The sequence below is a fragment of the Cebus imitator genome, unplaced genomic scaffold (assembly GCF_001604975.1).
Source record: "Cebus imitator isolate Cc_AM_T3 unplaced genomic scaffold, Cebus_imitator-1.0 Scaffold633, whole genome shotgun sequence".
In the NCBI taxonomy this organism is placed as follows: domain Eukaryota; kingdom Metazoa; phylum Chordata; class Mammalia; order Primates; family Cebidae; genus Cebus; species Cebus imitator.
Window position 1 is genome coordinate 718,895 of NW_016107948.1, and position 8,680 is coordinate 727,574.

The following is an 8,680-nucleotide window of genomic DNA, read 5'->3' on the forward strand; positions in this document are numbered from 1 at the left end:
ATATTTAAGCTTTTGTATCTTAGTTTTCTTATGTGCAAAATGAGGAAAAGAGTGAACCTGATAGGTTTGTTATAAGCCATAAACACATGGATTTATTTAAGGTACTAGAAGAGTGCCCAGAACTTAGCTCAATGTATGTTAACAAGTAATAGAATTCTCTACTCAAACCGACTCAAACATCTAGAAGATGTGTTACATATTTCTCTCTACAGGAAGCCGACAGGCAGAATGGGCACCGTGGTTGGTTGACTGAGCAGGACGTCACTGTCATCATCTCTCCATTCTGCCATCCTGAGTGGGGGCTTCGTTTTCAGGCTGGTTGCAAGATGGCTACAGAAGCTCCTAACATCACAACAAAAGATAGGATGTGTTTCTTTCTGTGGCTTTCTTTTAAAAGAAAAGGGTAAGTCTGGACACGGTGTCTCACACCCAGCACTTTGGGAGGCTGAGGCAGGAGGATCACTTGAGCCCAGTTGTTTCTCAAACAACTGGGCAACATAGGGAGACCTCATCTCTACAAAAAGAAAAAAATGAGCCAGGCATGGTGATGCACACCTATGGCCCCAGCTACTTGGGAGGCTGAGGCTGGAGGGTCACTTGAGCCTGGGAGGTTGAGGCTGCAGTGAGCCGTGATGGCACCTCTGCTCTCCAGCCTGGGTGGCAGAACAAGACTCTGTCTCAAAAAACTAAAAGAAGAGGGTAACATTTCAGAGAAATTCCTCCTCAGAATTCTAAATTCTCATTGGCCAAAATTGGTCTTTTGGAAAAGGGAGCCAATGAGTTTCCCTTAGACTGATCAATTTCACCTCTGAAGCTGGGAGTGGGATCAGGTTCCTCTGGCTGCTTGGAAATAAGCAAATGTCTGAAGGTGTTTCAGTTTCATTAGGAACCATCATGGAAGGGGTGGGAAAATGGTAGAGAATGAATACTGAGTAGCCAACCAATAATGACCACTACAACTATGGTGGACAGAGACCAAGAACACGCTGAGGGAGGATGGCACAAGAGAGTGCAAGAGGCAGAGCCTGGAGAGACCCTTTGAGGTAATTTCCTCTCTGGGAGAAGGCTGTGTAAAGAGCCTGTCCATGGCCATCATGCCTGTAATTCCAGCACTTTGGGAAGCCAAGATGGGAGAATCCCTTGAGCCCAGGAGTTTGAGGCTGCACTGAGCTATGATTGCACCACTGCATTCCAGCCTGGGCAACAGAGAGAGACCCTGCCTCAAAAACAGAAAAGATAATGAGCCTGGCCAAGCCCACTGATGGGGAGAGAGTTGTGGAGGACAGCAAATACCACCCTAGTCCCTCATTAGTCCTTTTGTGGGTGGAAAGGAATAGGATTATGCTAAATTCACTTGGTAGAAAACTTTAGCTCACTAGGAGCATTATGAATAAGATGGAAAAACGTCAAGAGCTGTGAAGTTTCTGAGATTTTACCCTACTTGCAATCTAACACGTTAGCTTGCCATAGTTTCATGGATACTGGCAGAAGACTTGAGACTCCTGGGTCAGAGGCAATAACAGTAGTCAAAGTATGAGGATTTGTGCTGGTTCCCCAAGCCTTGATTCCCATAGGGTGTTGCAAAAAGGGCCAGACATTATGTGATGGATTACATCACAGAGGGGAAAACCCAAGCTTCAAAAATCTAAATATTTTGCAATGGGGGCTGGACACAGTGACTTATGCCTGTAATGCCAGCACTTTGGAAGGTCAAAGCAGGTGGATCCCTTGAGGCCAGGAGTTAAAGACCAGCCTGAGCACCATGGCAAAACCCCGTCTCTGCTGAAATACAAAAATTAGCCAGGCATAGTGGCAGGCGCCTGTAATCCCAGCTACTCAGGAGATTGAGGCACGAGAATCCCTTGAACCTGGGAGTCAGAGGTTGCAGTGAGCCAAGATCATGCCACTGCACTCCAGCCTGGGAAACAGAGCGAGACCCTGCCTCAAAAACAAACACACAAACAAACTAATATTTTACAATGAAATGTAAGCCTGTCTGCTCTTTTTTCCAGAAGCAAACATCATCTTTATTACACTAGACTAGATTATAAGTGTGTCTATCTATCCTGCCTGGGGTTTGTCAAAATTTCCCATGAATATGCCACTCAATTAGTCATTCCGATTAATCTGAACAGCAGGGGCTAAGAGCAAATCTGTTCCATTTATCTCATATAGCATTTAATTAAGCTATTGTCAAGAGGACTCAAATCAGCAGGATGAGGCCACCCTACAGGAATGACCTTCACCATGCTGCCCAGGGTGCCAGGCCTAGGCAGCTGAACAAATCCTATAGTCATCAGGATCTACTTTAGAGAGTCAGGTGGTATGGGGGTTCACTCAGGGTAGTGGCAAAAATATTAAAGGAAAAATATTAGAAATAGCTTTAGGAAATAATCACAAACCTTTTTGGAAGGCCAAAGCTTTCTTCATAAGTTTTTGTACTGGTCTTTCCACTTGGCCTGAGACATTAATCCAGGAACATCAATATGCATCAGTGATTGCATAGGCTCTGTCTTGGCCCTCAAAATGGAAATCTAGGGCAATTATATTCTTCATAACAACCCTGGCCACTTGAGGCCAACCTGAATGCCTTCCAGGAAGGAGCAATAGTGTTGATGACTTAAAGTCAGGCACGAATTTGTACCATGTTTTTAAATTGACTCCTGACATAGGGATAATTATATGCTGGGGGCACATAAATCACAAGGGATACAGTTATTCCTCTGAGAATCTCTCCCACGTCACCAAGATAGCCCTTTTTGGGGAGAGACATCTGTAGTTCGGAGCGCTATGTGATCTACCGGTGGTGCTTCTTTAAACATTTTAAGATATCTTATGACCATTGCTAAGTCGTAAGTCAGTGCATTTTCAGAAGACAGGTTAATGCCTGGGCTCTATTAAAAAAAAAAAAAAAAGTCCAGTCCCAAGGGTATACATCATGTCCATGTAAAGAAAGTGTTGTTTATGATTGTCAGGGGTCCTTAGTGGAACCTGCATCATCTTCTGACATGCTTCTGACATGACTTTTTGGCCAGTTGGTAAACTTTAAAATTTCCAGGTTAGTGTGAATGAATGAGTTTAATCTTTGTTTTAGAAAGACTGCCTGAGGGCAGCCAGTCTGACCCATCCTGTTTCTCCACACCACCGCCTGGGCGGGATTTTTCCACCAGAGAGAAAATGACTGAGTTACTTACAGCTACAAGAAGGGGTTAGGAAAGACATCTGGAGGTGTTAGCAGATGTTTCTGTGGGAGGTGCGGGCGCTGGGGCCATCCACTGTTGTTTCTGATAGATTTCTCAGTAAGTTTAAGGGAAATGGCAGTCAAATCATGATCAGAAGCATCTCTGGCAGAGGACTGCAGACTCAGCAGGCAGTTGCAGTTAAGGCCCTTCTGACAGTTTGGAAAAGCCTCACCAGAGTTTTCCTTGATTAAAAACGCTCGGAGTGTGGTTCTAGAAAACAAACACCACCTGAATCTCTCTCTCCTTTGCGTCCCTCAGGGGCTGAGGCACTCCCATCTCAGGTGCTGTTGTTTGCCTTATCCTGCTTCCAAACTGGTGCACCCAGTTCTAGTAGGTGCAATTCACCTTTGCTCCATAGTCCCCTCATCACACCCAGACCTTTGTTCAGAAGGTCGGACATGTTTATAAAAGTTATAGAGACCCTTTATGGCTCCCCACATTGGTCTGTGTAAGCCACTCACTGTAGGGGATTTGGTGAGCATGTGCTCAACCAAGTGGCAATTAGCCTTGTAATCCATGTCAATCCAAATAGAGAATACAGACGGTTGAACCAGAATTAAGCTGAACTCTCCTTAATTAGGCTGGCCTGGGGTTGCTATTAGGGAAAAGAAAGATGCATCATGGCCAGGAATGGTCAGGGAGAAAGCTCACGTTTTCAAAATAAGTCTACACAGCTTTCCACCCCTTTTGTCCTGGTTATTATCCAAAAAGCAGCCAAGAGGAGATGATCTCTCTGTGGGGACAGGTGCAATCAGTAACCAAACTGCCTTTCTAAAGTGTGTGGACCAAGAAAAGGTGAGGGAAATAGAGGAATCTTTTTGATTCCTCAATTTTTGAGGAGACCATTCCATTGCTAAACAATACCAAATACCGGTGGATGGTGAGGGGCTTGGAAGGTCAACTGAATATCTGTGCTGTGAGTAGCAGAGGCCAGGGTAGAGAGAAAGGGAGGGAGCAGAGGGCAAAAGGGGAAAGAGCCTCTCCAGCAGGGAGGCTTTTCATTAACTTTCAGTTTCAGACAGCGTGGTGGCTGCTCATGGCTCAACCTAATGAAGTCACAGTGCTTTTGGCCAGTCCAGCGCCTAATATTGGGCAGCAAGTTTCTCATGCCTGACACCCACTATTTCAGTACTGGGGACTCTTAGAGTCGTAGCCACACTGTTATCTGCCTGGTGTCGCCAGGTTTATGCCACTTTGCTCTCTTGGGCTTGACTCACACAGTGAGCCTGCAACTCTTCGATTCCAACTCACAACTAGCAAAAAATAAAGAACCATTTTATGCTTACCTGATCATAAAATCTGATCAACGTGTTCACTAATGATTGCCAGGGGCTTCCCACAAAAACTTTTTATTGGCCTATGAGGCCCTCATCATTCCTCTTTTACTTATCAATCTATATCCCATCCTAGTCACTAGGACTGTCAGGAACTGTAAACATTTTGCTGTACTTACAATCTAAGTCATCCTGCCACAGTTTCATGGATGCTGACAGAAGACAGAAGATTCCTGGGCCATAAACAAAAAACTTGATTGCTTACAGTGATAACAGTAGTTACTGTTATTTGCACCAGTTTCCTAAGCCCTAATTGCCACAGGTCAATGCAAGCAGAGACGGATAACACCTGAACGTGTAGTGGATTGGCCTCAGGCACTCCTTGGCTTGTGGGTTCATAACATCAATCTCTGCTCCCTTCTTTATATGGCCTTTTTTTTCTGTGCATCTTCTTCGCTTCTCTCTCTTATAAGGACACTTGCCATTGGACTTAGGGACCAGCTCGGCAATCCAGGGGGATCTCTCATTTCCTTAATTCAATAACATTTGGCAAGACTTTTTTTTTTAAGTGAGGTAAGTTTCATAGATTTGGATATGGATATATCTTTTGAGGAGACACCATTCAATTCGCTGTATCACCCAAATCTCATTTTTGGCTATTCAAAATATACATATTTTAAGTATAAAAAACATGGTTTTAAAAATGCATATTTACCGTAGTGTACTATTTTTCCTCAAACCAATCATAAAACTTTGTTAAGGATCCACTTGATACATTAAGTAATTAAATTAAGCTTGTTAAATGAATATCCAAATGATTATTAATTACAGAGAAGTTATGATATGGGAGGGGACAGAGAAGTGCTGGGTAGTTTCAGTTATGTCATTCTTTTAATTATATGTACATGAGATTATATCAAGCTATCTGTTTATTGAGTTTGACCCATTCAAGCATAACAGACATAATAGATAGGGTAAATCCTGCTTCCTTAACATTCTTAAACATTTATCTGTTCATAAGTTCCACATGTAATTATGGGAGACAAAAATGTCCTTCTCTCTGAATCTGTAAACTGCATGCTCTTGTGGTCCCTCATTGCCACGTGGTAACACTGTCTTACGCTTGCTGTATAGCTTTGTCTTACCATTTTTTCATTGAGTTTCCAAAAAAATACTTCCTTCCTTGAGTAGCAGGGGATACATATAATGCTTTTGAACCCTTCTAAAATAAGATTTATGCCATCCGTGATTTAAAAATAATACAGGCATGATTTAAGTATTTTCTGGCTGTATTCAGAACACTGATTAATACTTTTTACCATTTAAATATTGTCTCTTATATGCGTCTCTGTCTCCCAGTTAGCATCCTTTCAAATGTCAAGCATTTTCACAAATATTATGAGTAAAAGGAGCCATTCACTGCATAATCCAGGACCTCAAGCTATCCTTACAGCACTTCATGAATTCTTGATCTATTTATGAAGTTAAATTGCAATGGTTTTGTTTTGATTTAAAAACATAGAAAACTGTCACAATATTACATGAATGAGTAGAATTTTATTTTATGAATTTATTTAAAATTTTGTTTTTCTTTCCCTAAGTTAATCTTCTGATCAGTAGTCTTCGAATTCTTTTATTAACAAAATGCAACAGAACAACTAAACAGAAATGTTTCCTCCTAGAGGTATCCAACATTTTTTAACCCTTTTACTGAACTGTCTGAAGTATTTTTCTTTATTTCTTCACATTACTTCTCTTCATAACTCATCTATTATTTCTATGACCAAAAAGCTTTTAAGTTTCTCTGTTCCAAAATGAAAAACTGATTGGGACATCAACAATCAAAGATCGTTCACATGTTTTTCCTATGTGTAAGCTAACGAATTTTGAATACATTTAAATTTTTATTTTACTAAAGTGAAATCCCGTTACCAGTCTCTTTCAAACAGTTTAAGGACAGTAATTAGACATCATATTAATTTCTTAGTAACAATATAAACCATAAAGGTGTTTAAAAGATATAGCACCAGATGTGCTATAAAATGATAGCTGTTTCATAAAATAAAATACATTTTAAGGTAGGGTACTTTTATATTTCAGACAGCATTTTAAAAATTTCACATTTTTTAATTTCACATTTATTGACTGAGCCAATTTCACAATTTATCTTTGACTTTATGGCCTTTGTGTGTTTTCACGTAAAAACAGGTAATATCTTTTCAGAGAAATTATATATTTTGGTGGTAATTCCTTATGTGGGAAACAAAAAATAATATTTTCATATATTCAGCTGCTAAATTGGTGGGTTGGACATTTTCTATCAGTTTCCTAGAGTAGAAACTATGTAAGAAAATAAATTTGTGAAAAACAAAATTGGTGCATAACATCTGTTTATTTAAATGAAGTATCTATAAATGTGCTTAGTTATCTCTTCTAGTTAGGACAGGACTGAATATTTGTCCCCCCCATCAAAGTTTTTGTTTTTATACTGGATTATACTTATTTGTCCCATTCCTGTAATAGTCACATAGTAATACTGTGCTAGACGGAGCTATCTGATTCTAAGTAGAGAAAGAAAAGTGATTTTGAAAGCTCCTCCAAATAGAATGTGCATTTTTTCCGCTGGTATGTGAATATTACACATCCTAACAATTGTTCTCAGGTTGATCACAAGTTAGCTATACAGCCATGTATCGAAACATATAGGAAAACGTTATAAAAAGCAGCTTAGAGTGCATCCTTTGGGTTATTATTTTGACTATCAGCTGCCACAGGGTATGACATACAATTTTCCTTACTGCTTTAATAACTTGTGTAGGAAACAAATCGATAGCATCTTACCTTCCTGATAAGTGTGTAATATTCACTACTTTCAAATTGAGAATAGGGCTAAATTGTTACCTCCCCAGAGTAGGTAATACTCTACACCTGGCTATTCTAACTGTACATGCCTAAGAAGACAGCTCCCAGGACTTCTCAAATTTCAGAGTACACGTGACCTGGAGAGGTTGTTGAAAATGCAGATTCCTGGACCTCACGGCCAAAGAGGCTGTTTCCGTTTCAGTAGATGTGGAGTGTGGCTTGGCAATCCATATTTTTAGCAACTACTCACATGGAGAAACATTATTTTTAGGGGTAGTTCAATGCAATTGAGTGACTTTAAAAAAGACAGGAATATATTCAAGTCCAAGAAAGCTTTGTTATATTTCCCTTAATGTATGGGGAAGTTTATAAAATTTGACGTCTACTACTCTCTGCTATACATTTTACATATTATTGCATTTAATCCATACAGTGGTCTAAACAGGAAAATTCTTCACTCATTCCTTCTCAGGGTCTCATAGTTAGCAAGCTGAGCAGCGAGGATTTGAACACGAATCTTCTCTATTTTATGATAGTGATGAGGAAAGCTAATTACAATCATGATCAAATAAATGTCTGAGCAACTAAAAATCTATATATATGTACAAAATCATATCAGAAATTTGCTTCTTAGGGATTATATTGTATTCCATCTGTAAAATGTGGCCATTTGTGAATGAAAGAGTGCTTTTGCAAACTTATAACATTTTAAAATAATTATTTATTATAAGTAATTATTATTTTTATACCAAGCATTCTTTTTTTTCAGTCCCACAAATTTCAAAGTAATTGTAAGGTATGTATTATTGCCCTGACTTTGCAGAAGAAATAACTATACTTGATGAGGATAAGTAATGTACCAAACTTACTTTGCTGGTGCATAACTAACATACATCTCGAAATTATGTCTTCAGAATCAAAAAAAAACCAGAATTTAGACGGTAATTATAAAGACCACAGATGGATAAATCTATAACGAAGGGAAGAAAACAGCCTAAAAAGGCTGAGAACAACCAAACTCAGAACGCCTCTCCCTCTACAGGGGATCACAGTTCCTCATCAGCAACGGAACAAGGCCTGATGGAGAAGGACTGTGTTCCATTAGCAGAAGCTGGCTTTAAAAAGTGGATGATAAGAAACTTCTGGGAATTAAAAGAACTTGTTCTAACCCAATGCAAAGAAACCAAGAACTTTGAAAAACGGTTTGAAGAAATGCTAACAATAACACACAATTTAGAGAGGAATATAAGTGAATTAATGGAGCTGAAAAATACAACACGAGAATTTCGCGAACTATGCACA